We start from the raw sequence: 27,205 nt of genomic DNA, 5'->3' as shown, positions 1-27,205 counted from the left end.
CCGAGGGAAGTGCGTTCCGGACCCTCTGTTTTCGGAGCCTCCTGGCAACGTTGTCCTGCCAGCTCGTCTGTCCGAGTTGATTTACAGCCGTGTGTGTGTGTGTGTGTGTGTGTCTCTGTGTGTGTGTGTCTCTGTGTGTGTGTGTTTCCAGTCAGCTTTTCATTTTTTTTTTTATGGTTTGCGCCGCAGACCCACCCCCCCAGTTGCCATAGAGCCCCCCGTGGGCCCGGGCGAACGCTGCCGGGACGCCGTGGCAGGTGAGCCGCGGCGCAGGTGGGCAGGTGGGCAGGTGGGCAGGTGGGCAGGTGGGCAGGTGGGCAGGTGGGGGCGGCGGCGGCGGCGGCGGTGGCATCCGGCCGGCTGACTGGGGCGCGCGCCGCCGCCGCTGCCTCGCGGGCTCCCCGCAGTCGGCGTTGCAGCCCGGGCGCCGCGGGTCGGCAGCGCTTCCCTTCGCCTCCGCTAGAGGCTCCCAGCGGGCGCCGCGGCGAGGGTGGGTGTGGGGGCGCTAGGAGGCGGAGGGGCGAGCGCGGGGAGCCGGCGTGCCCGCGGGGTGGCGGAGCGGGCGCGGTAGGGGGAGGCGAGCCCAGGCTGGAGCGGGGGACCGGAGCCCGAGTCCCGGCGCGCCTCCCGGCTGCGCGCAGAGCGGCGGACGCGGCTCCGAATACAGGCGGAGCACCGCGAAGCTGTGTCCTGCGCCTGAGCCACTTGACCGACGCGATCCTCGCCGGCGCCCTGAGGGCAGTCCCGGGGGGGTAACGTCCGCTCTGCCCACTGTGCTTTGGCCTCGGGTCCTCCGTGCATTCCCAACCACGCACGCAGCCCAGGCGGGAAGGAGTGCGGGGTGCGGGTCTAGATCTAGAGGTGCCTTTCTGTCTTGCTTCCTGGAGCTTCTGGACTATCTGTTGGAACTGAACCTTCATTTGGCCCGCCTTCCTCCCCCCCTCCACCCCCCATCTGCCGGCTTGAAGTGAAGTTTGCTGCAGGGAGCGCCCAGGACTGGTCTGTGCACCAGGCTTCGCAGAGGTGAGCTAAGGGGACCCTCATTGCTCCCCTAAGCTGCAGTGGACTGGGGCGGCTGAGCTTCTCCAGGCGTGGGGTGTGGTGGAGGAAAAAGCACCACACCCTCTTTCCCTCCCCTCTGCTTTTCACCTGATAGTGAAGTCTCACCATTGAGCCTTTTTTTTTTTTTTTAACTGATTTCCTTTCCCAGAGGATTGACTGAAAACAGTGCAAAGCTGTTTTTTTTTTTTTTTTGCGGGGGGGGGGGGCAGGAGGGGGAGACAGAAAGAGAGAATATGAATCTGAGTAGCAAGTCATGACCAGAACATCAGGGGAGGAAGGAGAGGAGGGTGAAGTCAAGCTTGTGTGTAAAGGTTGGGGTGGTGCTTGGCTTCCTGGGAAATGGCCTTGGAGTTCAGATTATTTGATGAAGTCTGACTCAGTTCCCATTTCACAGTCTTTGACATAATCCTTGCTCAAACCACTAACAAAATCACTTTTGCTAGGCGCTGCCTTGGGCATGGTGGGCATGGAATATGTTGAGTGTTGTGTCTAAGCCAGAAAAAAAAAGTGTGGGCATTGTGTGTACTTGGCGTGGTTAAACAGCGTTTGTGAGATAACTGGGGATGTATGTGTTGTGTACTGTGTTTCAGCATACCATATGTGGTCCTTTTACACTCATTCAGTGTCTTCTAAGGTGGCTCTTAACAAGACTTGTAATATTAAACCTCCAGCAGAATAGTACTTGAAGCAAACAGAAAATAGAATAGAGCATGGAGTATTTTAGGAATGCTGAATAAAAATCGGCATCCTATATTTGTAAAACATAGGGCTACATGCTAAAAAGAGTGAATTTTTTTTCAGAAATTGGAAATTGGCTAACGTTTTAAAAGAAAGGGATGTTCTTCAGTGTACGATCATCTTCCAGGAGAATGCATTATTTCCAATACATTTAAAGTGTGAGGCGGGGTGGGGGGGGGGAATGAAGTACTTCCTGTTGAAAATCAGTAAAACCTTTTGTGAGATACTGTCAAATTTTTTTTTTTTTGCATTAAGACTTTAAATAAAATGGGTTGCCTTCTGATGGTGACCGAAGTTGTTTGGATATCATTTATGTGTAGGACATCTTATATTTCATTAATCTTATATAATAAGTGTAATTTAGTGGTATTTTGCATTCCAGTATAACAATACACTATAATTTCAAGGAAGATTTAGATGAAGTTTGTCATACAGTAGTGGTTAGAGCTGTGTAGAAGAATAATTATCTTACTGAAAATCAAAGAATGACTTATGTTCTTAAAATGTACTGTTTTAGAAATCTTATCTTATGACAATAAATTGCTCATCTGGTGTTATCTGCATATACAGATACACATTATTTAATTGTTTACTTAAACTAAGCAAATGCATAATAAGGACCCAATTTCCTTCCGGAAAGTCTCTTCTGAAACCAGAAGTTCTACTAGTAGTAAGAGTCTGTATATATGATGCATTAAGATACCGTGTTTCTTGATAATTAGTTGAATCAGAGCAGTGAGACTGATCTGCAACCTCAAATTCAGTTTTATGGCTCCTTTCTAAAGATATTTCTTTCCAAATAAATTGATTTTCAAAGAGACTAAATGTTTCCATGTTTCAGAGATGCTATCAACCTGAAAACCACTTCAGTCCTCTGAAACTTATGTTAAGAGTAAGGAGTGATAGCTGTTGTCACAAATTAATTGAGTTGAGGCTGCAATTAAAAACTGATTATTATCTGGCTCTGGTAGTCATTATGGTTGATTTCATTTGGTCTCTAGATATTCTGTGAAAGGACTCTAGGTGGAAATGTTTTTCTGTAGTACAAGGAGAGGAGGTCACAATATGCAAAAAAGGCTTGTCAGTTACTGACTTGGATTTAGTTGCATTTTAACCATAAAACAGAATGCTAGATTGAAATAGAGACTGAAAAAATATACATATATATATTTCTGAATTTACATGAGTATTTCTGTATTTGTTATAGCTCTAAACCTTTTGGACCTCCATTTATAATTTTGATGAGAAAGTATGTTACTAAATTCCTTGATTTTATGGTTTAATGGCTACTGTGGTTTTAAGAACTCTAAGATCTATTTAATCATAAAAGACCATATTTCCTGAAATAAAATCAGTTGAACTTAAAAAATATACTTGATAAGAAAATGAAAGACAAATAGGATACACAGATTAAATACCAGACATCAGTTTTAGTTACTTAAGTGCAGGCACCTCTATGATTTTTTTCTATAATCATATTTATTATTTAAAATAAGTTTATATTTATTTCTTCCCTCTCACCTGTTTTTATTTCATTGCTTCATTGTTTTTCTTTTTACTAAAATATTTCCTTCACAATGAAATGCTTGCAAGTTTATAGTTGTTTTGCAGTTATCACTCATAATTGAAGTCGGAGGTAGTCTTAAAATATTGATCGGTTCCATTTGTTTTTTGATTATATGCAAAAGAAACTCACTAAAAAACGAGTTTAGATTTTATTCTTTGGGTCATATAGCTCATCAGTTGATTGCTGTTTATTGCTTTAGAAGAATGCCTCTTGTCTCTGGTTGTAACTCTGCTTGGCACATGTTTCTGGAAAGCATACAAACATGGATAGTTATCACTGGTGATAGATGGACTGTCATTAAATGGTGCATTTATGCTTTGAGTGACTGATTTCCATGTAATTAATTATTTTTTCATGAGCATGAATACCAGTGAAGTCAAATATGACACTCTCATAGGAAGAAAATAGTTGAACCACATGTGTTAGTTCACATCTGTTCAGAATAAATAACTAATTTTAGGAAATTCTTAACTCCATCAAAATCTTTAGTAAATGTTACTATATCCCTTATGTCACTCAACAAATACAATCATAAAATTGCTCTAATATGACCTTACAGAGAATATTCGGGTTCCAGAAAACTCTCAAGGAAATAAATTCAGTGATACCTGGAAATTACATGAATAAATTGAAAATACACACATACATACACTAGATATGGCATCAAAATACTCAAATTCTGCATCTTTTATAATAGTTTTAGTTTTGAAGAGCATTTATTTTTCTAAGATTCAGTACCAAATTCTATAAAATGGTGACATTTAACATCTGCTCACATCTTGTATTTAAAGTTTGATGATATCTAGGCTTAAAAAAATATAAAACCCCAAATTTTCAGGTAACAAATGTCATACAGTGTAACACTTGAGACAAATAAATGGAATTTATCTGAAGAATATTTGCAGTAATGAAATTGTGCCTCTGATGATTTTTTTTGGAGGAACCATAAATAAGTTTCATCAAAGTAATATATAATTAATATACATATATATGAACTAATTTTTCTCAAAGTTCTTAATTTGTATTTTGCTTATATAATTGCATGATTAGTGGGTGAATCATAAAGGAAGTTTCCAGCATCTTAATTGTTTTTTTTTTGTTGTTGTTATTATGGGGCTTCATTCTCTGCACTAACTTTTATAGGTAGAAAGAGGGGGGCAGGGAGAAAGGGAGAGGAAAAGAGGGAGAGAGGCTATAGTGCTAATTTTTTTAACAGTGCAGTGGGGACCTGCTATGAACCTAAGTCACATACTTGGCAAGGTAGGTAACCCCTCCTTGGTGAGCTATCTTGCCAAAACATTTGAACTGTTTTTAAAGAACTGTGATGACAACGTGAGGAACATTGCATGAATATTTCACTGCTCCAGGGAAGGCCTCTTTTTCATTCAGATAGATATAGAAAGAGGGAGAGACACCACAGCTCTAGAGCTTCCCATAGTGCCAAGGTCTTCCCATGTGGTGCTGGGGTTCCAACATGGGTGTACATGGCAAGGCTAGTACCCTTCCTGTAGAGCTATCTTTCTGAACCCACAGGAACATATTTTTCAATTAGAAATTTAAAGGGAACCCCTTTTATTTTTAATATTCTCATATTTTTCTTGTGTATATACTTAATGAGACATAAAATAGCAGTTGCTTTGCTTCTTTACTGTTAGGCAATCTACCCAATTTCTTCTTTTCTTTTTTTATGCAGTGCCTTGGGAGGTAGGGCCTCATGCATATGTGATACCACTGAAGCTTCCCAAGCCCAATTCTTCATTCTTTAGATTTTGAGAGAATGAGAAATAAAGAGGAGAGAAAGGAGGGAAGGACCGAGAGGGGAGAGATACCACAGCACCATCCTATGGAGTTTCTGTCATGTTGCTATACATAATGCTCCCTTCTGTTGCTAGGGCTCATAAGCACAGTAAGTCATGAGCTGTGTGGGGTTAGCTATCTAATGTTGCCCAATTTTTATGGATACTTTACAAATATTTGGCCTGTAAATTCTGTTAAGTGGTTTAATTTGTGAAGTTGACACACACCAATATAATGTCAGTTTTTACAATATAATTTTCTGAGAAGTGTTGAAAATCTGTCCTGTTTTATATGAGTGGTTCAGATATTAATTGTATTACTAATAGGGTGTTTTCACCATTAAAGTACATTTTCATAATGAAAAGACAAATGGTATATATTAAATGTCTCATAGGTTTGAATAAATATTTTATAACCATATGGAGATAAGTATGTGCTATTTTGATAAAATATGAGATCTGCTAGGATGTGAAACTGGAATAAATTTGTTACTTTTGTAAACATATTTAATATTAAGAGCAGTCTATTATCACAGGTTGAAGGGATAAGTCAAATATTCTTCCTTCCTTAGAATTTTAGTATCATTGTCCAGTATATACTGTGAGTATAATCCCTAGTAATATTTGCTATACTAAGCCTAGGGACCAGTTTCAAAAAACAGGTTACATTCTTTTGTTAAAAATATAATTCAGTAGTACACCAAATTGTCTATAGCAAAACAGTCACTGTTTTTTTTATATAAAAAATCACAAGCAGATTCCGGTATAATGTAAATAATTGCAAAAATCTAAAATTCACAGCCTATTTCAGTTTCTAGGTATAGCACTCAAGTTTTTTTGGAAATGAATTCTAATTTGGCTGCATAAGAGGATTCTGTGTCTTCATACAATCTCATTCTATTATAATGTAACTATGGTTAGCTGCAAGATATCTATCTAGTAGCCAGCATGAGGGGAAATAATTAGCATAAAAACTGTATTGCTCCTGGTGTACCAGGGGAGCCAACTACAGTGTCTTGTGATAAATGTTGATTTTGCAGTGATGAGCTTCATTTGTCAAAGAGAAAGAGACTTTATCTTAACTATATTTTTTAACTGAACTTTTCTAAAATTAGGAAGGGAACATTTGTGATTGGTTCTATATTCAGAATTCTCTGGGGCAACATATAAAGTTTCAATAAAATGTAGTATGTCTTCGACAGGGAAAGAGTAATCACCATAATTTAAAATCAGGGTATTTTGTTATTCATTACACTGGAAAATATGTGTAAATAAGGCTGATGAAATGAATGTGAAATATGAGTTTAAATAAATTCTGCAAGTTACTTGCAGTTTATCTTACCTAGAAAAATACTTAGGTCTGAATGACTGTTGAGAAGAGATAGATTGCATGAACACCATTCATTCATATGGATTATATAGATGAATTAGAGGAACAAAATATTATTATCTGGCTCAGAAAAGAAGGTTCAATGATTATGTTAATATAAAATTCAAGGGAGGAGTATGCACAGTATGATTCAATAGTAATTAATGATTTTAAATTATAGCTTTAGAATATCAATGATAATCAAATGTTTTGTCACTGGAAATGGTAGAAAATCGTGAAAAAGTTATTTGCATATTTGTGGATGATAATCATTAATCTTTTCATTTAGCATTCCTTGTGAAGAAGAAAGAATATAAGGATATCACATGTCCTAATTGCTTTATAAGAATAAAGTGCTAATGAATTCAATTAATAATTCATACTAAGTTTTTAGATGTTGGAAATGTACTTAAAAGTAAAATAGTCTGGGGTTTCATGATAAAATCACTCCATTTGTTATTAATTGTGTGACTTTGCACATTGGAATCCCTTTAACAGTTCATCTGGGCAGATTCTTCTTCATCTTTCAAAAAATAGCCTAGTAACATATTCTCATTAAGCCATAATCATCATCTCTGAAATTCTGGACAAAATGCAGTTTCTTTACTTTTGTTAGGTGGTTTTTTTTTTTTTTTTTTTTGTTCCCCATCAGAGTTATTGCTGGGATTCAATGTTTACACTACAAATCCACAGCTTCTGGCAGCTATTTTTCTTTTCCTTTGGATATAGAAAGACACCTCAAAACTGCTACACTATCCCTGAAGTTTTCCTGTGCAGGTGGGGAGCTTCTTGAGCATGGTAATGTGTGTGTTTAACCAGGTGCCCAGGTGCACCGCTGGCCTTCAAGCCAAGCTACTTGTTTACATGCATTCATTGTATGCTAATTTTGTTCACTGTCCTTTATATCATTTTTACTTTTGTTTTGACACTAGAATTATCATGGGACTCTGTACCTGCATGCCTTAAGCACTCCTAGCAGCCATTTTTTTTTTAAATAGAGGTGGGGGTGGGGAGAGAGAGAAAGAGACAGAAGAGAGACACTTGAAGCACTGTTCTGCTTGTGAAACTTTCCCTTACAAGGTCCTCACTTATGGTAATATATGTATTTTAGGGGTAGTGCCACCAGCTGCCCCCTTCATATATCTTTTCATTTTTTCCTCTTTTCACATTTCTTTTCTTTTCTTAGATAGAGACAGGCAGAGAGAAATCTATAGTAAAGGGGGAAATAGGAAGAGGGAAAGAGATACAGCTGTAGCACTGCTTCACTATTTGTGAAGCTTTCTTTTTGCAGGTGGGGACCAAGGGCTTGAACTTGGGTTCTTGTGCATTGTAATCTGTATTGTCTATGAAATGTACTGCCGCTACCCTCCCTCCTTTATATATCTAAGCCATGTGATCCTTGAGGGTAAAAATGATATCCTATTATTTTTAAAAATAATCTAAGTCAGTTCTTATTACTCATTTTTAAATAAGTTTATATGTGATTTTTAGAATATTCAGTCTCAAATGGTATCAAAAAGCCATTGTGGTACTCTTTCTAGTTTTAAAAAGGAGATACTGTGCAGTGATTCAAAATTTAGAAATTTGTTTCCAATCCTAAATGCTAATTACTGAACTTCAAGCAGTATCTTAATGTCTTCAGTATTATTTTCCTAATGTAAAATGAGCTTGATAACGTTTATGTTCTGCACTTTATTTTTTTTTTATTAAAAATATTTATTCCCTTTTTTGTTGTAGCCTTTGTTTTTTATTATTGTTATTATTGTTGCTATTGATATTGTCATTGTTGGATAGGACAGAGAGAAATGGAGAGAGGAGGGGAAGACAGAGAGGGGGAGAGAAAGACACCTGCAGACCTGCTTCACTCCCTGTGAAGCGACTCCCTTGCAGGTGGGGAGCCAGGGGCTCAAACCTTGATCCAAAAGTCAGTCCTTGTGCTTTGTGCCATGTGTGCTTAACCTGCTGCACTACAGCCCAACTCCCTATGTTCTGCATTTTAAATAGAGTTTGAAATAATAGAATAGCTAATAGGTGAAAGTAAACTTGTAACTCAGTATCTATAACAAATGAATACATTCTTATATTAAATGTCCAGTTAAAAACCACTGATGATATAATCTCAAATGCAATAGTATATATCAATTATTAAAAATTTATTAGTGATTTAGTAATTGTTCATAGTATTGTAAGATTATAGGAATATAGTTCTATACCATACCCACCACCACAGCTCTATCCTTTCCTTCCCATGGCTCTGCCTATGCCCCAAGGATAACTACCATAGTTTTCACAAATTCTTAGTAACAGACTTTTTAAAAAATAAGTTCATATGTTTTTTATATTGCACATGTGAGTGAAGCCATACACTAGTTGTCTCTCAGAGAAAGGAAAGATCATTTGATAACACATATAAACTGTAGCAACAAGAGTGCTTGAACACAAACATTAAATTAAAGAACCTCTAGGGGTTGGGTGTGTTGCACCTAGTAAAGTGTTGGCTCATTTTTTTAAACACTTTTTTCTTTTACTTTGAAGTCAGAAAGTGTGGCCAGTTTGTCTTCTATTTTATTTTAAATATTTTTTTATGGGGGAATTAATAGTTTACAGTAAATACAGCTGTTGGTACACATGTAAAATTTCTCAAGTTTCTGCAAAACACTCTCACATTCAGCCTAGGTCTTTCTCCATAATCATGAACCAGGACCTGAGGCCCCTTCCTCACCTCCCCTAAGTTGTTTACTTTGGCGCAATACACCAAATCTAGTCCACATTTTACTTTGTGTTTCCACTTTCTGTTCTTATTTCTCATTTTCTGTCTGTGAGTGAGATCATCCCATATTCATCCTTCTCTTTTTGGCTTATCTCACTTAACATTATTCCTTTAAGCTCCATCCAAGAGGTGAAGATGGTGAATTCATTCTTCTTCAGCCATTTATTTATCTGTTGTTGAACACCTAGGTTTTTGCTGTTACAAATTGTGCTGCTGTGAACATAGGTATACACACATCTTTTTTTTTTTTGGGGGGGGGTTCCTTAGCAAGAGAGAATATATCTGCAAGAGAGAAATTGTCAGGTCATAGGCTAGGTCCATTTCTAGGTTTCTGAGAGTTCTCCAGACTGTTCTCCACAGGGACTGAGCCAATTTACATTCCCACTAGCAGTGCAGGAGGGTTCCTTTATCCCCTCAACCTTCCCAGAATTTGTGGGTACTATCCTTTCTGGTAAATGACACAGGAGTGAAGTGATATCTCTTTGTTGTCTTAATTTGCATTTTCTTGGCAACCAGTGATATTTCTTTTGGCCATTTGGATTTCTTTGGTGAATATTCTGTTCATATCCTCTCCCCATATTTGGATGGGGTCATTTGTTTTTTTTTGTTGCTAAGTCTGATGAGATCTTTATATATTTTGGTTACTAGCCTTTTTTCTGGTGTGTGGCATGGAAAGATCTTCTCCCATTATGTAAGGGAGTCTCTTTGTTTGGGTGGTGATTTCTTTTGTTGTGCAGAGGCTTTTAAATTTGATGTAATGTCTTTGGTTAATTTTTTTTTTCTCTTCTTGCAATTGGACTTGTGTCATTGAAGATGTCTATAACACTTAGATGAATAAGAGTTCTGTCTTCTGTTTGTGATATTCTTTCTTCTAAATGGTTAAATTTACTGCCTTGACTTGCTATTTGAGATTAGAATGCATTTAAAGTATCCTTCATTCTCTGTATCTTTGTTTTCAAGTTTTCCATTTTCCTATCAACTGAATCTTTGAAGTAATGGACTTCTTTCCAAACCCATTTTATCCATATTAAATTGAGAATATTCTGTTTATTGACAATGTATTCCTTAAACTCTTCTCTGATAGCTCTTCTGAATTTACATTATTGTTTCTGGCCTTCATCTTGGTTTTGCAGAACTGGTGTTTTCCTACTTTTACCCATCTGTTTAGGTTTCTGTGCCCCCCCCCCCCAGGTGGTGTTGAATTCTGCTTTACATATGAGTTGTGGATGGAGGGGAGGAGCTTTAATATAATGTAGTATTATTGTACCTTAAATAGAGATGTAATATGTGTGTTTGGGGGGGTTTCCTATACTTCTTCACTTCCCAGACTGATTCCTGAAAATAGAACCTCTACTGTGAGGCCAAAGTTACTCTTCTTGCCTGCAGTACAGTCTGACCCTGACATCCATCATCTGTATGGTAGCTGGGACACCTGAGAGTTTGATACGCTTATCTGATGCCCCAAAGGTGTTTTTGTGCCTTGATTCCTCTGAATGATTCCCTGGAGTTTGCTCTGGAACTTGCAGATTCCATAGCTCTAACTGGCAGTATAGTGCTCTTTTTTTCAAGCCACTAGGCCCTTGAGTAGTTCCACATGGACCCTTTAAATCTGACACATGGATTTGAATCCATTGCAAATATGTTAACCTCTGGCAGTGTGGTATATAGTTCAACTTGAGTCCCTCTCTTTCCCCTTCTGCTTCTGATGTCTACTCACAGTCAACAACCTTTAGATAGTAATGCACCTTTCTTTACCATAAATCCCAGTTGTTCTCTGATTAAATTAGTTGAGTTATTTTATTATAATATTTATAATATTTTCTGATGAGCAAAATTTCTGTGACTAGGTTGCCATAGTTCTGCCCAGAAGTCCTGTCACTTTTTTTTTTTTTTTTGGTAAATCTTTTTTACTTTAATTTATCTATTTTATATATTTTTTTCCTCCAGGGTTATCACTGGTACTCTGTGCCTGCACTAGGAATCCACCGCTCCTGGAGGCTGTTTTTTTCCTTTTGTTGCCCTTGTTGTTTATCATTGTTGTTGTTATTGCTGTTGTTGTTGTTGGATAGGACCAAGAGAAATCGAGAGAGGAGGGGAAGACAGAGGGGGAGAAAGACACTTGCAGACCTGCTTCACCGCCAGTGAAGTGACCCCCCATCCCCCACAGGTGAAGAGCCAGAGGCTCAAACCAGGATCCTTAAGCTGGTCCTTGCACTTTGCCGTATCACTTCCTAATACATAAAGTAGGAGATTTATAGTGAAAAACAATAAAAATATTTTGAAATCCTTTTACTTTTGAATTTTATTATTATTTTGTAACAATTTCTTCACATTTTCTCATCTTTGAATTTTCTTATTTTTTAGATTATGAAACTAACAAAACATATAGCTGAGACAAATTTAAAGTCTTTCTTATAAATGAATCTGTTGAAAACTTTCATGAAGTTAGGCTTAGATTAAATATTATTGAACAAGTCCTGGTTCTGAATAAGATTAAATTTTTCAAATTATAGATAATTTTCATAAAATATTTTATTCTTTGATTTTAAATATTTGACCTCTTCAAATACTTGTATACTATTTTCTCTGGTTTTATTTTATGAAACTTTTTGCATCTCTGACAGGAATTTAAAGAGAAAATATCTACTGATTTAATGGTAGGTTGCTTCTGGGAGATCCACTATTAATGTGTTTTGATAATATAAGAGGTTATCACTGTGCTTAAATCTGGTTTGTGGGACATAAATTATGTTTTTTGTTTCTGCCCAGCATTCCTATTTGGCAAATGGTACAGAGTCTAATCAGATTTTCTGCCATTCATTTTGGTGTAATGGAGTGTTTTCCTGGGTATTTTTGACATAAGTCAGATTCTCTCAGCACTTTTATCTTTAATTTTGGTTTCATATATTCGGGATAAACTCCAGGGTAGGTTAGCCTGATTTCTGGAGTCTTCCCTACTTTTTTGTCACAACCCTTTAATTCTTCTGAGATTTTCTTGCCTTTATGTGGCGTGTGTGTGTGTGTGTGTGTATGTGTGTGTGTGTGTATGTGTGTGTGTGTTTTATTACCAGAGTACTGCTAAGATCAGGCTTATGTTGGTGCTGGGGTTTGAATCTAGGACCTTTGACCTCTGGTACCTCAAGCATGGAAGTGTTTTTGCATAATCACTATGCTATCACCTACCTCATTCTTATGTGATGATAAGGTTGTGTGTCTGTGGTGGAGAATCACTATGAGTTATTCTTTTTCTGACTTTACTGTTCATTTGGCATAGATGCTTACAAATTGTGTTTATTATTTTTTTAAATAGGTCTATATAAATATCTTTGTCTCGACTACTCTTGATTCAAGCTTGCTCATCAGACTGTTTTCTTATTCATAAAGGCTTATATATCTTATTTACTACTAGAAAAAATCATTTCTATAGCTACTTATTATTGTGTGATTAGTCCTTTTTTTAAATTATGTCTCTTTTTCTTAATAAATAACTCCTTGATTTCCAACTGATTATATGCCTGCAAGTTGTCAGTGGGAAAAGGAACAGTTGACAGACTTTTTTTCCCTAGGCTTTCCTTAACTGACTCTTGCTTTCTGTCCTTTTCTTTCTTTTTTTGTTTTTTAAATTTTTTATTTAAGAAAGGATTAATGAACAAAAACATAAGGTAGGAGGGGTACAACTCCACACAATTCCCACCACCCAATCTCCATAACCCACCCCCTCCCATGATAGCTTTCCCATTCTCTAGCCCTCTGGGAGCATGGACCCAGGGTCATTGAGGGTTGCAGAAGGTAGAAGGTCTGGCTTCTGTAATTGCTTCCCTGCTGAACATGGGCGTTGACTGGTCGGTCCATACTCCCAGTCTGCCTCTCTCTTTCCCTAGTAAGGTGTGTCTCTGGGGAAGCTGAGCTCCAGGACACATTGGTGGGGTCTTCAATCCAGGGAAGCCTAGCCAGCATCCTGGTGGCATCTGGAACCTGGTGATTGAAAAGAGAGTTAACATACGAAGCCAAACAATTTGTTGAGCAATCATGGACCCAAAGCTTGGAATAGTGGAGAGGAAGTGTTAGGGAGGTACTCACTGCAAACTCTAGTGTACTTCTGCTTTCAGGTATATATTTTGCAGTAGTTTATGGGTACGTGTGAACATAAGCGCTCTCTCACAGAAACTGGTGTATATCTAGGTTATGGGACTTTGTTAGAAAGTGAACTACCTGAGATGAAATTAGAGTGTACTATAAAAGGAAAGGTCTCACCCGAGTAATGAAGCTGAAGGGTTGTCATTCCACACGTGAAGTCTCTGGACACAGTCTGAGCTGAAGCATGTTGAGGTGGCAAGCGTTGTGCTGGTTAGGTTGTGATCGGCGGATGCAATATTATTTGGTTTGGATTGGGAGATGCATATGGGAAAGTGGGCCCTATCCAAGGGTTCCAGGACTGGGGGAAGTAGGGGCTCTATAGTGGAGATGTGAGGTTCCTGCTGTCTTAGGGTTCAAAAAGACAATCGATAGTTAATGTTATCATCACATTATTTGTTAATTGGGTTAACTTTGAAAAGTCCTTTTGTTATGGTTTGCTGTATAGTACCCAGTATCTTGTATATAGCTGTGCTATTGGATGCTTCTAATCTGCTTGGTCTAGGCTTTTGAGAGAGTCCGCATATCAAATACACAGCCTTTATATTGAAAAGATTCAGTTTGTGTTTTGAGAAACTTTGAGACATACAATTGATTTTCCCCCTCTCATATTAATTAACTACTGATTTATATGTCTACATTTTGCTAGGAGTGTACATAAACACCATTTCCACCACCAAAGGACTGTGACCCATCCCTCCCGCCCACTCCCACCACCCACTGGCCCAGGAAGCTGCATGTCTACCCCTCACCACTGGGTTTTTACTATGGTGCCCTATTTACAATTTAATCAGGTCCTGCTTTTAGTTTCCCTTGCAGATCTTCTTAATCAACTTCTGTTGATGAGTGGGATCATCCCATACTCATCTTTATCTTTCTGACTTAGTTCACTTAACATAATTCCTTCTAGCTCTGTCCAAGATGGGTCAGAGAAGGTGGGTTTATTGTTCTTGATAGCTGCATAGTATTCCATTGTGTATATATACCACAGCTTTCTCAGCCACTCATCTGTTGTTGGGCACCTGGGTTGCTTCCAGGTTTTAGCTATTATGAATTGTGCTGCTATGAACATAGGAGTATACACCTCTTTTTGGTTGGGTGTTATGGAGTCCTTGGGGTATAACCCCAGGAGAGGAATTACTGGATCTTATGGAAGGTCCATGTCTAGCCTTCTGAGTTTTCCAGACTGCTCTCCACATAGGCTGTACCAATTTACATTCCCACCAGCAATGTAGAAGGGTTCCTCTGTCCCCACATCCTCTCCAGCATTTGTTGCTACATCAAATTGAAAAGCTTCTGCACATCCAAAGAAACTATTAAACAAACAGAGAGACCCCTCACAGAATGGGAGAAGATCTTCACATGCCAGACATCAGAGAAGAAACTAATCACCAAAATATATAAAGAGCTCAGCAAACTTAGCACCAAAAAAGCAAATGACCCCATCCAAAAATGGGCAGAGGATATGAAGAAACCATTCACCTCAGAGGAGATCCAAAAAGCTAACAAACATATGAAAAACTGTTCTAGGTCACTGATTGTCAGAGAAATGCAAATTAAGACAACACTAAGATACCACCTCACTCCTGTAAGAATGGCATACATCAAAAAGGACAGCTTTCTGTCCTTTTCAAGTAAGCTTGAACAACTCAGGCTTCTCTAGGGATGAATTTCAGACAAGTAGATGAAGTAAAGGTGAATTCTGACTTAATTGACACTAATACTCCTTTTTTGGTTTTGTTGGATTTTATTTTACATTACAATGGTATGGAAGATAACAGTTTTACCTATAAAACATTTATGTGCCTTCGCAACAGATGATAGGATTAAATTTGCTTGTTGGATGAAGAATATGACCAATTCTGATCAAGGGGTTGTGAGCTGGTATGAGAATCTCCAGAGATCTTTATTTTACTTTCTGATGCCAGAATCACAGAAACTTCAATAAAAGGAGCTAGCCTCTGATCCACAACAACCATCTTTCATAAGCAAGAAACTAATCTTTGTGGGGCTAAGTTATTAAAATCACTGGGTTGCTTGCAACCCTAGTATACTGTTAAGTGTAGTTGCAGAAACATATGGTTTTCTTAGAGAAGCCTTGTAAGACTGATTGACTACATTTAAAAAAATATTTATTTATTGTTGCCCTTGTTGTCTTATTGTTGTAGTAGTTGTTGGATAGGACAGAGATAAGTGGGGAGAGGAGGGGAAGACAGAGGGGGAGAGAAAGATAGACACCTGCAGACCTGCTTCACCGCCTGTGAAGCGGCTCCCCTGCAGTGGGGAGCCGAGGGCTCTAACCTGGATCAGTACACTGGTCCTTGCACTTTGCGCCATTGCGCTTAAGCTGCTGCTCTACTGCCCGAGTCCCTTGACTACATTATCTATGACGCAGTAAATGCATTTTCTGTTGGCTGAATGAGTATATCACCTTTAATTGCTGGAATCTGAAAAGTCATTCCTCCCATTGGACAGGACTTTTAAATGTCTCTAAGAAAGGCATTTGCTCTAAGTTGCCAACCTTTGGTTTTCCAGAGACACTTAAATCATCTCTCCTCTCTCATGGAAAGTATAGCCAGATTTGCCAATTCAAGACTATAGCCATTAACTTTTTTTTTTTTTTTTTTTGCTTCCAGGGTCGCTGGGGCTCAGTGCCTGCACCATAAATCCACTGCTCCTGGAGGCCATTTTTTCCCCTTTTGTTGCCCTTGTTCTGTAGCCTTGTTGTGATTATTATTGCTGTTGATGTCGTTCGTTGTTGGATAGGACAGAGAGAAACCGAGAGAGGAGGGAAAGATAGGGGGAGAGAAAGACAGACACTGGCAGACCAGCTTCACCACCTGCGAAGAGCCATTTACTTTTAATTCAGTTTGTGAATGATTTAAAAAAGATAGGTTAACAAAAACTACTATCTAACTGGATAATATTTTATAATTCTCTTAAGATGTATTGCAGATATTAATTACTGTCCCCTCCAAGTACCAAATGTTGTTAGTGGTATTTAATGAAGATACTTAAGCAAAATTTATTTATACTTCTCAGTGTAAAAGGATATATATCAAAACAGATGTTGTCAGTCACTTCACATTTATTTCAAAAGATTGTTCTGGCTAAAACAGTTGGTGAATGACTATCTTAGACTGAATACTTATGTTATAAGTAATATGAAGTGCTCTGGGATTTGGAAAAATGCATTGAAATGACAAAGAAATACTAAATTTTATACATTAATAACATTAGTCAGTATTTACTATAAAATTTTAAATTTAATGAAAACATGAAAGAAATGCATTTTGTTACCATAAATTTTGGAATGTTACATCATTTTAGTTAGCAAACCTCAAGTAGGCAACTATTTCAGTTGCCTATGTAAATGACATTATAACTTTTTGTTCTTTTTCTTTTTTATCTTTTGTTTATTTATTATTGGATAGATACAGAAATAAATTGAGAGGGGAGAGGAAGATAGAGTGGGAAAGAGATAGTGAGACACCTGCAGCTCTGATTTACCATTTATGAAACTTTCACTCTGCAGGTTGAGACCAGGGGCTTGAACCCATGTTCTTCTACACTGTAATGTGTGCACTTAATCAGGTGCACCATTACTTGGCCCGTTACAATATTTTCTGTTCTTACAGTATTATTATTATCTTTTGATTTATAGCTCTTTTATGTGACAAATACATTTGCACATTTTAAAGATCTAAACAAATTTATGAACGGAAGTAGAACAAATTTTATTTTGTATAATTATGTGAAAGTGAGAGGCTGGAGTACCACTCTGCTCTCTGGCTTTTATATTTCTGGAGATCAAACAGAGGTCCTCACATTCTCTGCTAAGTTATCTCCCTGGAAAGAAGTAGGAGTTTTTATATTAAATATGTTTTGGCAGTATAAGATTTTGGGTTTGTTTAGAACATAATAGTTTTATAATCTAGTCCTTTCTGGATTATCATATGACTGATAATTATATAATTTTAAGTCTCTGTTTCTAAAAAATGTTAGTAATTTAAGCTATACATTTATTTATTTATTTTTATGTATAAAAAGGAAACACTGATAAAACCATATGATAAAGCTACCATGATGCCAAACCTGGGCAGATGACTCCACCAAACTATACATTTATTTTGTTTATTTATTTTTTTCCTTTTGTTGCCCTGGTCTTTTTTTTTATTGTTGTTGTAGTTATTATTTTTGTTATTGATGTTGTCGTTGTTAGGACAGAGAAAGGGAGAGAGGAGGGGAAGACAGAATGATTCCCCTACAGGTGGGGAGCCGGGGGCTCGAACCTAATCCTTACTCCAGTCCTTGTGCTTTGCGCCATATGCTCTTAGCCCACTGAGCTACTGCCTGACTCCCAAAGCTGTACATTTCTAAGCACCAGATGTTTACTAGCAATGCTAGTATATTTTGTTTATATACAGATGCTTGTCAGAACTGGAAACTGCCACATTCTGGCCATATAAAACTCTGTCACTTGATTCTACAGCCTGTGCTTTCTTTGGGAGGAGGTTGGGGAGCAGTGGGTGGGTGTGGGAAGTCTGTCAGAATAGCTGAAGTGAGGCTAATTGACTAAGACAGAAAAAAAGTATTAATATTTCCAGATGCAAATGTATATGATGCATATTTCTTGGTTGTGGGTAGAAGGATAAATTACCAAATTAAATTATAACTAGCAGGTATGAAGAAGGCTGCACTATGTTACTCAGTGAACAGATGTATTAGTCCTGATAAATTTTCTCTTCTATGTAGCATATTATTTTGTAGTCTTCTCTGGCTCAATCAGAAATCCAGGCATTTGTTTTCTACTACCTACAACATTTTCTGTATGCTATGTATTACACCTCAGTTACTTGTACACACTTTGATAGCAGTTGCATTGCTTTTTAATTAGTTAAATTGTGTTAAACTTTTATCTCAAATTAGATCATGAGCTTCTTTAGGGCAAAGGCATTATAGATTTTTTTTTGTATGCTTGAGTCATAGGATACTTAAGAGTATATTCGGTCTTTAACACCTGGGGAAGGTCTCTGTCAATATAGTTGTGGCATTAAGGAGACTCCTACATCACAACAACAGTATTATAAAGTGATAAGAGGAGGCTATACTTTTAAAATTTGTTAGTATTATATTTTTATGCCTTTGATAAACCTCAAGGTGCTTTGTTAAATATGACTGAATATATGATAACATTATGAAAATATATATATTTAAGTCTATAATAAAGTTTGTCTTGATATTGCAGACACCACATTATAATAGACATGAAGGGAGTTTATTTTTGATGTTTGTTTATTTATTTGTTGGATTGATACAGCTGTTGAGAGGGGTGGGAGGCGATAGAAAAGGAGATGACAAAGAGACACCTGAAGCACTGCTTCACTGCTTGCAAAGATTCCCCCCCCCTGCAGGTGGAGGCCAGGGGCTTGAACTCAGGTCCTTTCACATTGTAATATGTATACTCAGCTATGCTACTGCCCTGCCCATGCTCCTGAAGTTTTTAATTAACCAAATAAATAAATAAATTATAAGAACAAAGGAAGGGTAGTGGAAAGTGAAAGTTTTTATGCCCTTAGGAAGTTTTGTGGGTATGAAATATATGTCACTGGGGCTTCACCACTTCAAGTTTATCTGATCGAAAGATAACTCAGTGCTATTTGGGTCATGAGGATGAGGATGTTATGACCATTACATAGTAAAAAGAATGAACCACAAAATTGTACCTAAAAAATTGTAAGCAATATGAATAATACTCTAGTATTTATTAGTTTTTTCATGTAAATGGGGCACATATAAATAAGTTGCATAGTTTTATCTATTTTTTACAAGAATAGTATCATGCTAGATGTAGAGAGGTTAACTTATTAAATACAATGATGTCTTAGGACATTAGAAGTTTAGTTTGGTATAAATCACTGTTGAGGTAAGAAAGTATGAAACATCAGAAAAATACTGTTTATATTTTTATGTTAGAGAACAAAAAAATGGTAGTTCTCTCAAATATTTGAGTCCTGTAACTGAATCTTGCTCATTTCAGTACCAAAAATGATGCATATCTGATTTAGCTATGTTGATAGCAATTGAAGTTTAATATGAGCAAAGTGACTTTTTCATTTGAAACTTCAAAAAAAATCTTTTTTATTATATTTATTTACTTTCCCTTTTGTTGCTCTTTTTTACTGTTGCTGTTGTTATTGATGATGTTGTTGGATAGGACAGAGAGAAATTGAGAGAAGAGGGGAAGACAGAGGAGGGGAGAGAAAGACAGACACCTGCAGACCTGCTTCACCGCCTGTGAAGCGACTCCTCCCTGGGAGCCAGGGTCGAACCAGGATCCTTCTGTTGGCCCTTGCGCTTTGCGCCGCTTGCGCTTAACTGCTGAGCTACTGCCCGACTCCCTGAAACTTTTTTTTAAAGATAATTTTTTAAATTATCTTTATTTATTTATTTATTAGGGTAGAAACAGACAGAAATCGAAAGGGGTGATAGAGAGGGAGAGAGACAGAGACACCTGCAGCCCTGCTTCACCAATTGTGAAGCTTTTCCCTGTAGGTGGGGGCTGGGGGCTCGAACCAGGTCCTTGAGCACTGTAACATGTGCGTCAACCAGGTGTGCCACCACCTGACCCCTATTTGAAACTTTATAAATCTTTGCCATGCCCTCAATTCAAAATTTTCCAAGTAGTCACTTTTTAAAATATTTTCTTTATTTCATGTTATCATAATAATTGATAATGGAGAGAAGAGAGAAAGAAGGGAGAAAGATGCCAGGGCACCACTCTGGTACATTTGACACTACAGATCAAACTGGGAATCTCTTCGAATTAGCGTTGAGTATCCTTTGGATAAATGCATAAGATTAAAAGCAGAGTGGTTGGGCCAGGTGGTGGCGCACCTGATTGAGCACACATGTTACAATGCACAAGGACCCTGATTTGAGCCCCCAGTCCCCACCTACAGGGTGAAAGCTTCACAATACTGAAGCAGTGCTGCAGGTGTCTGTCTCTCACTTTCTCTATCCCTCCCATACCTCTTGATTTCTGACTGTCTCTATCCAATAAATAAAGACAATAAAAAAACAAAAATAAACTTTTTAATTTTTTTTTAAAGCAGAGTGGTACTGCTGTGCATCATAAGGTTCTTTATTTTTCTTTCTTTCCTTTTTTTTTTTTTTTTTTGCCTACAGGGTTATTATTGGAGCTCAGTTCTGGCGCCACAAATCCACTGCTCCTGGTGGCCATTTTTTTCATTTTATTGGATAGCACAGAGAGAAATTGAGAGGGTAGAGGGAAATAGAGGGGGAGAGAAAAAGATAAGACTCCTGCAGACGTGCCTCATTGCTCGTGAAGTGGGTAGCAGGGGTCGAACCCGGATCCTTGCAGGGATCATTGTGCTTTGTACTGTGTGCACTTAAACTGGTGTGCCACTGCCTGGCCTCCATCCATTTTTATTTCTTTAAGGCCTGTCCATACAGCTTTACAAAGGGGACGCACCACTTTGCATTCCCACCAGCAGTGTAGCTGAGTTCCTTTTTCTCCACAACACCCTTAACACCTGTTATTTTCTATTTTGTTGATGGAAGCCATTCTCACAGGTGTGAGATGGAATCTCAGTGCAGTTTTGATTTGCATTTTTCTTTTTGTTGAGCTGAACCAGTTCTTCATAGATGTTTGATATTAGTCACATGCTCGATGTATGATGTGAAAATATATAGTCTCCCATCTACTAAGTGTCCTGGCTATCCTTATGTGGTTTGCTTTTGATGTGTAGAGGATCTTAGTTTGATATAGTCCCATTTATTTACTTCTGTTTTTATTTCCCATGCCTATGTGGTTGAGCCTCCTAGTACATCTTTGATATAAATATCCTGTTTCACTAGTGCTTTCTTTGATAAATTTAATAGTTTATAGTTTAATATCTAGGTCTTTGGTCCATTTTGATCTTATTTCATTTATGGTGTGAAATAGTGGTCCAGTTTCATTTTTCTACATGTGACTGTCCTATTTCCCCAGCACCATTTATTAAAGAGTCCTTCTTTATCCACTGAATGGTTTTGACCCTTTCGTAATATATTAGGTGGCTGTATATGTGTGGGCTACTTTTTGGGTTCATGATTCTGTTAATCTATCCAAGTGTTTCTGGGTTTGTATCAGAGAAGGCCTATGAGGTAAAGAATGTAAAAGCAGCACCTAATTATTTTTTTTCCTCTGCTTAGCTAAAATGAGCAATATTAATAATATCTACTCTCTGTGATTCAGAGACAGGAAGACATTTGCAGGTTATTGTATTATCAGAAAGTTGTTCCAGCAATTTGAAGAATATGTTAATAATATTTCATTAGAAAACTATTTTTCTCTATGTATTAAAAGATCAGTTGTGTGTCTCTATCATTTTCATTATGTTTTGGATCCAACATTACATCTGTGGAAATGAATCTTCCTTTAATAATCCAAATTATTGAAAACAGATAACACAAATTATGCAAATGTATCTTTTAGTTTTTTAAAATGCTTCTTATGGTAGAATAAAAACAATACCAAATTTATTCTATAAGTTCTTCAAATTTCACTTCATATTTACTAGATCAATAACATTTTAGAGATTGGTCTGGCAAGATAGCTTATTTGGATAGTGCACATGCTTTATCATGTGCATGATCCAGGTTTCATCCCAGCCTCCATTGCACTGAGATATATTTCAGAGATGTGATTTATTTATCTATATCTCTGTCTTTGTTTCTATATCTATCTCTTATCTCTATCTGAAAAATTGGACTTGGAGTGGTAAAGCCCCTGTGATGAAAAGAAAAAAAATTAGAAATTGTAGAACTTGCTGCCTAGAAAGAAATGCAGTAGATAAAACATTGAACTCCCAAGCTTAAAGTCCTGAATTCTGTCTCACATCTTCCATAATGATTCTCTGGTGCTCTCTCTCCTTCTTCCTCCTCTCCAATTAATAAATCTTAAAAAAAAGAAAGAAAGAAATCATAGAGCCATTTCTAAAACTATGTATGTCTTAGCTATGTATTTATTTATTTATTTATTTATTTATTTATTTTACCAGAGCACTGCTCACCTCTGGTTTATGGTAGTGCAGGTGGATTGAACCTGGAACTTTGGAGCCTCAGTCATGAAAGACTCTTTGTGTAACAATTATGCACTCCCTCCAACCCCTCGAAGGAATTTTATTTCTAATAGTCTTTGCTTACTTCTCTAGCTTAATGAGGTATGCCTGTATAGTCATCTAAAAATATGTGATTCCTTGTGCAAGTGGATTGATTATTAAGGAACATCTTATTGTGATTGGGATACAGCAGGAATAGTATTAGACTTGGAAGCAGAAGACCTTGGTACAAATTCAATCTCTGCTTCTTTGTTAGGTTTTTGAATTTGTACATATCATAAAACTCTGGGGGAGATGTAATGATATGCTTGCCTATAATTGAAATTTATATGTATGTATGTATGTATAAACACTGAAAGTATGTGAAACTCTAGAGTTGTAAAGGTGCAACTTTACTATCATTTGTCAGATTTATAATATATGATTTTTGTTGTTTTTATGTGATGTAATGTGGCATGAGCCTTTTCTCATTTTATTGTCAAATATCTATATTCAATACACATTGTTTTCAGTCTTATGTGATAAATAAGAATATTGTCATTGCTCAGAGAGTTGTGCTAGGATGCAAAGTCAATCTTTCTAATGGAGGGGAAGTCTGGGACTGGGAGTGGAGTGGCAAGAGCAAGAACTTCTGCCAAGGGTGGGATAAAAATAAATAAATGAATGAATGAATGAATGAATAAATAAATATTCATGCTTTTAACTAGTGGGATTCAACATATTTTACTTCTTTGTTGCTGGGTATATGAAGGTACATAGAAATTAATTATTAACCTTCTTAGTCATGAAATCTGGTAATGTTTATGCAGTTCTTACAGTCATTCTAAAAATATTATTCTAATAGTTATCTAGAAGTACAACTCTGAATTTCTCTACTGTTTTTAGGGATAGTTTCATTTAATTTTATATATTAATTGTGAAATCATAAGTTTGCCAAGGATGGAGATATATTTAAATTTTAGTTTTCTTACAGCCTTAGTTCTAAAGATGAGACCCTAACAGCCTTACTGTACTTTATAGGTTTATGCCTTGTATATTGCTTAAAGTAACAAAATGGAACATCATATTTCCTTTGCTTTTGTTTTTTTGTGTCAGAAAATACAATATTATTTAATAATTTTAAAATTGGAGTAAAAAGCATATATATGCTTACACATTTCAATAGCAATTTACAGTGAATAAAAATTAAAAATTAAATCAATCAAGAATTAAAACATCAATTTTCATAAGTTTTGATTAAGAATATCCCATATAGGCATTCTGCAAAGTTATTTGTTGTTTTTTTTATTTTACAAATGAACAAAATAGGATGTAAGAAGCACAATAACTTATCCAAATTCGGATGAGAACTAAATGACAGTATTTGGTACAGAAGAGGAAAAACAGATTGACATATCTGGATGGGGCTAATGAAAATATACATATAGGAGGTTGGGCAGTAGCGCAGCAGGTTAAATGCACATGGCAAGAAGTGAAGGACCAGTATTAAGAATCCCAGTTCTAGCCCCTGGCTCCACACCTGCACGGGTAGTGAAGCAGGTCTTCAGGTGTCTGTTTTTCTCTCCCCCTCTCTGTCTCTCCTCCTCTTTCTATTTCTCTCTGTCCTATCCAACAACAACAGCAAGGACAATAATAACAACAAGTGCAACAAAATGGGAAAAATGTCCTCCAGGAGCAGTGGATTCATACTGCAGGCATGAAGCAACAGCAATAACCCTGGAGGCAAAAAAGAAAATGTACATATACCTTTATTGTCTTTTTTATAAAATCCCCAAAGGTCCATTGTTATTTGGTTAAGACTTTCACATATAATGGCCTTTTTGGATTATTTTCAGCAAAATTAACTACTTTTGAGAAGTGGCATTTGTGTAGTCATTTTTGAATACAGTTTTGCACATCTACTTTTATTATGTAGTATTCAAAAATGTTACAAATCATTATTCACTTTAGATCATGAAATAGCCAGATGGTGAATAACAGGAATTGGTCTTGAATTAAAAATACTGAAATGTTACCAATTTACACTGTTTCAAGGCAGTATTTCTAAAATAGGAATACACTTTTTTACTCACTTCTGTTGTCCAAATTAAAAGAGGTGGATATATAAAAAGTCCTTAGGAAGGTATGAATTGATTTTTATTCTAAATTTTTTTGGTGAAGATTAACTGTGATCTTGGCAGGTTATTATTTCACTTCTTTATGCATTAATTTCCTTTTTCCTATCTCCTGGTGCAATTTTGAGTATAATTGAAATATTTTTTTCAAAATATTTAATGTATAATAAACAGTCTCTGTTATATAATAGTCATATGTGGTAGATTGAATGTAGAAATTGCCTCAGCTTTTCACTTTTCAATGTCACTTTGCAATGCTTCCCATCAGGAGATAGAATTTATTTTTTACTCCTTGAAACTTATTTTGTTCTGTAGTATTATTTTGATGGGTGTCTGACCACAGTTCTTTAGGGACTAATATACTCTGTTCTCTCTTCTATTGGAATAACAAGTACCACCAACAAAATATGCTTTGGGTTATGGTTGACCAATATGTCTTCTTGTACTGGATCAACTAATTGAAAATAAATGCAGAGAAGTTCCGACATTATTATTGTTAGTAGGATTTCTGTGTGTAATAAACCTCATGGTAAGGATTACTTACTATTAGGAACATTTATTTTGGCTTGCAAGAAACATTTTTTCAAGACTATCAAGCCAAGTATTTGTAAAACAAATCTAAAATGGAATAGCTGGAGGAATTCTTGTTATGTAAAATTATTTAAAACACAGACATATGTAGTTGAAGGTGTTGGATAATTAATTCAACTACCAAATTCCTCACAAAGAGATGTATGTATTCTGATATTGTCTCATGCTTTAGTCATCATCCTGAATAATGATACTTAGGAGTAGAATCACACTCCCCTTATCACTTCTTTTTCCTGTTTCCTACCCCATATAATGTGAATTTAATATGCTTCAAAATACATCTATCAATATTTAGCAGTTTCTGTAGCAATATTGACCAAAAATTTTAGCATGATTTCACAAACATACTAAGTGAAACTCACTGAAATTCATGTAAAATATGCTTTGGTTTCTAGTGTCTCTTGTCTTTATTATAAACATTTATGCAACTTGAGAAGAAGTCAGCCAGTTTCTCACAGTTTGAGGAAATCTTTCAGTAGGTTCAACATAAAAAGGAATGATACATTGAGCATGCCTTTTAAAAATGTGTCTCTGAATAGTATTTTTCACTGCAAAACACTTAGGCAAATTTTTACATTAGAAGATATATACTTGTCCAATTACTTTCTCTAGCCTTGCTGTTCAGGTTGTGGTGCTCTAGATAAGAACATACACTTTCACCACAATCTTCTTATTAAATTAACTTTATTTCCAAGAAGCTCTAAAGATGAAAAGCACTCCAGATGTTAAATATCATTTAAATATTATATGAAGTGCTTCTTAAGTGTTACATTGTAGGTAGTATAAAAAGGAGAAACAGGTAGGCAGTGTAAAAAGAAGGTTGAGGGCCAATTTAATGAAAGTTTTTTTTTTTTTTAACTTTTTGAAGCAGGTTGCTTTGTCTAGAATCACAAACAGCTATTGCCTATTGTCATCAGGGACTTTACCAGAACAGAACATGAAGATATCGTCTTAAATAGCAACTGAAAGAATTCCAGGAAAGGTAATTTATTCACTCAATGTAAACAAATGTTGATTGATTGCTATCTGTGTAAGAGATCTGTGAGATCTCAGAATAGAGGACACAGGAGAACAAATCTGGTAAGAGGTCTCTATAGTCATTCTAGTAAATGTATCTTCCCACTCAGAATTATTTAGAACTACCACTCTGAATCTTTCTGGCAATTGGACCTTTCTCTTACATAAGGAACTACAGAATAAAGATGGTATTGGCACAGATGCTGTGAATGATGCTGTAGAATATCATTGGCAGCATTTGTCTGTGGCTCCAGGCTGTTTCTGGTCAATCTCAGTTCTTCATAGAGATTGACTAGATAGATATAGTTCTATTCTACATTGAAGGTTTTCTGACTAAGTTGGAATTGTTTTTCAGGTACATAATTTCTTAGTTTGTTCGAACAAGAAATTTTGTTCATTGACTATAGCAGAGTGCTTGAAGATGTTTTCTTTAGTTGGTTTCCATTAAGAATAAGATAACTGACTGCCTCTGGTATTTTGGATCCTATGCTCTTTCAGATTTGTATGCATATTCTATCTATTTTCTCTCTCTGTTTATGGGAACATTTCTCCTTTGTGGATTTATTGATAGAGAGGGAGAAACAGAGAGTCACCTGTAGGCTGCTTCACCATTTGTGAAGCTTTCCTCCTGCAAATGGGCACTAGGGGCTTGAACTGAACTTGTACACTGTGTGCTTAACCAGGTGCATCACTACCTGGTCCCTTGTCATTTATTGTTTACATTTTTGCATTTCCTTTTGTCTTCATGAATAATTTGTTCATATTTTTGCTTATAGCATTCTTAGTTTACATATGTTAAATGGGTGTCATTTTTTATTAATTGATGTGAATAGCTCTAGAATATTTCACTATTCTTGGAATGGTTGCTAATTTTGACAGATTTTATTTTTCTGTTTAACCCACCACCTTGAAGAAATAATTA

At 36.7% G+C, this 27,205-nt stretch overlaps 1 protein-coding gene across 3 annotated transcripts in view; it reads left to right on the top strand.

Moving 5' to 3' along the window:
• LINGO2 (leucine rich repeat and Ig domain containing 2) overlaps positions 1–27,205 on the top strand; it is a 1,295,977-nt gene that overhangs the window by 1,278 nt on the left and 1,267,494 nt on the right. The window contains exon 1 of one of the 3 annotated variants that reach the window (XM_060199678.1): positions 328–1,023. The exons of the other annotated variants lie outside the window; for them this stretch is intronic. The gene's annotated coding sequence lies outside the window, so the exon portion shown is untranslated. Of the gene's footprint in view, positions 1–327; positions 1,024–27,205 lie in introns of those variants that run through there. 3 annotated transcript variants of the gene reach the window in all.

This window comes from Erinaceus europaeus, chromosome 10 (assembly GCF_950295315.1).
Source record: "Erinaceus europaeus chromosome 10, mEriEur2.1, whole genome shotgun sequence".
Lineage (NCBI taxonomy): Eukaryota > Metazoa > Chordata > Mammalia > Eulipotyphla > Erinaceidae > Erinaceus > Erinaceus europaeus.
The sequence above is the reverse complement of the archived record's forward strand: the minus strand, read 5'-3'. Positions and strand labels throughout refer to the sequence as shown.